This window comes from Vigna unguiculata, unplaced genomic scaffold (assembly GCF_004118075.2).
Source record: "Vigna unguiculata cultivar IT97K-499-35 unplaced genomic scaffold, ASM411807v1 contig_227, whole genome shotgun sequence".
Taxonomy (NCBI): domain Eukaryota; kingdom Viridiplantae; phylum Streptophyta; class Magnoliopsida; order Fabales; family Fabaceae; genus Vigna; species Vigna unguiculata.
Genome location: NW_021010929.1, coordinates 26332 through 28830, shown reverse-complemented (window position 1 = coordinate 28830; position 2499 = coordinate 26332).

Here is a 2499-nt window from a genome sequence, read left to right as displayed (position 1 = left end):
AACCTTATTTGACCTAGTTTCTAGAAGCTAGGGTTAGGTTTTTGTAGAGACATCCTTAGGTATCTTTTATTTGCTTAAAGGCCCCTAAACTCTTCTATATAAGGGGTGCTCCTAGACATGTAAAAGGGTTGAACATTTTCAAGTAAAAACACTCTTGTGTCTCAACCATTTGTGAGAGTTTCCTCCCTTGGGAGTGAAACTTTTTAAGCCTTATCTTGCATAGCAAGTGGCGGCACACATCCACTCATCTTCAAGGTTGTCATGGCTTCTAGCCTAGCCATGTAGTGGCGTGCTTCTCACATTTTTACCATTTCTTTCCTTTCCATTTTATGTTTTCTTCTTCCTTTAATTGTTCTTGGTTTTCTATGGTTTATGTGCTTTCCATTTCCTTGTCATTTTGAATCAATCCATCATCTTCTTCTCTTGAGCTTTGTGAAAGGAACCTTCACATCTAGATAGCTTGCTATCTTAATGTCCAGTAGGGATTTCACTTAGCTTTCTTAATCAACTCACACCATATTCAATATTCTTAAAAAGGAACAAGATAATCCTTCATCATTTGGTATCTAGAGCCTAGGTTATCTTAAATATGGTGTTTTTCATGTGCTAACCTTGTCTTCTTGTAGTTATCTTTGTATGGTTCAAATCCACTTCCATTGCACACAAAAACAATGTTGGCAGAAACTGTTCACCATTTTAAAAGATTAAATTGCACCTTCTCAGTGATCCAAAAATTACTTTCTCTATGTCCAAAGAAAGCTCTGTTAGTCTAGTTTTTAACAAAAAAAGAACTAATGCATTTGGAGTTCTGTGGAGAGAGTTATGACTGAAATAGTGAGCAAAGGTCAGAGCTGCCGAGATCACCGCGAATCAACGTTTTTCAGGTTATGTTGGGCAGTTTTGGCTACTGTTTTTGTTACTCTTCTTACTCCTAAATGTTGGTTGATAACATGTCTTTGTGTGCTTAATCATTGACCTTCATTTCTAAAAGTTTAAATGCATTATAGCTACATGTTTGAGTCTTTAAATGTCCCTAACTTTTGCTTGAGTCATATGTCATATGTTAGCTTGAAGTTTTCTTATTCTTGTTTTTCCAAGTATTTGAATCTTGCTTTCACTTTATGTCTTGCTTGATGTATGCTCCATGAATTTGATTTCGGCCTAAAACTTGAGGAACTAAGTGTCCAAGCCACCTAAAACTCTTTCTCACCATTTTATGAAACTAGTTGTGAAAGAAGAAAATTTGTACCAATTTTTGCCTAAAAACCGAGAGCAACCTTGCTCCTTGGTGAACTAAAAGTGTGTTTTTCACTAAGTGTTATGCAACTAGTTTCATGCTTGAGAAGTGGGTGATATTGGCAAATTAGTTTCATGCTTTAATTTGGTTATGATCTTTCTTGGTGTATGCATGATTTAAGACTTGAAGATGCTTGTCAAGAGCTTTCCATAGAGTCTTTGAAATGTGCTTTTCTTGTTTTAGTCTTGCTAAAAGTTTTGTCTCAAACTTTTCTTCTTTAGAGTTTAGCTTTCCTTGTTTTTGTGCTTTTCTTGCTTGTCACTAGGTGTTCTTTGTTTTGTCTTAGTAGTTTTCTTTTCTTGAAACTCTTGGGATGTTGTGGCTGAATCACTTGTCTTGCATTTGAAAGGTTTTGAACAAGTTTTTAAAAGTGTTTGCTTCACTCCTTTGGTGGATTTTGAGTGCTAGCCTTGCCTTGTTACTTTGGGAGAATGATCTAAACACTTGGGTTACATTTTGGGTTGGAATTGGTCTCGGTTTTCATGTTGTCTAACCTCTAATCCATTTATTTTGTCTCGGATTTGAGTGTTTTTGTTGTAGGAATCATGGCAAGTTCATCAAATGCACCTACACCAAACAAAAACAATACATTGATGAGATTGCTTCGGGATTTGGAGTTGTCTAGGAAGGAGGCCTTTGAACAATTAAGAAAAGACAAGGAGCAAAGTGACCTAAGAATCCAAGAGCACATTCAAAGGCTTGAAGCTAAAGAGCAAGAAAGAGAGGCTAGGAAAAGAAGGCATTCTAGGCGCAACCCATCACAAGAGAAGCAAACTCCAAAGATTCCTAAGTTCTATGGAGGAAGTGATCCCAAAGTCTTCCTTGATTGGAAAGCTAAAGTTGATCAAATTTTCAATGAAAATCATGTAAAGGATCAAACACAAGTTGATCTAGTCGTTTTAGGATTTTTGGAGTATGCCAATACTTGGTGGCATAAAGTTTGTAAGAATTATGACCAAGGGCCACCCGCGGCTTCTTGGATGGACATTAAAACTCTTATGCGCGCTAGATTTGTTCCTCCCTCCTATAGGAAGGAACTTCTTTTGAAGCTCCAAAGGCATCACCAAGGTTCTATGAGTGTGAGTGAGTACTTTAAAGAATTAGAGTCTCAAATGCGTAGGGTTGAAATAAAAGAAACTAACAAAGAAAAAATAAAAAGATTTCTGAGTGGTCTTAGGAGAGACATACAAGACCAAGTAGAG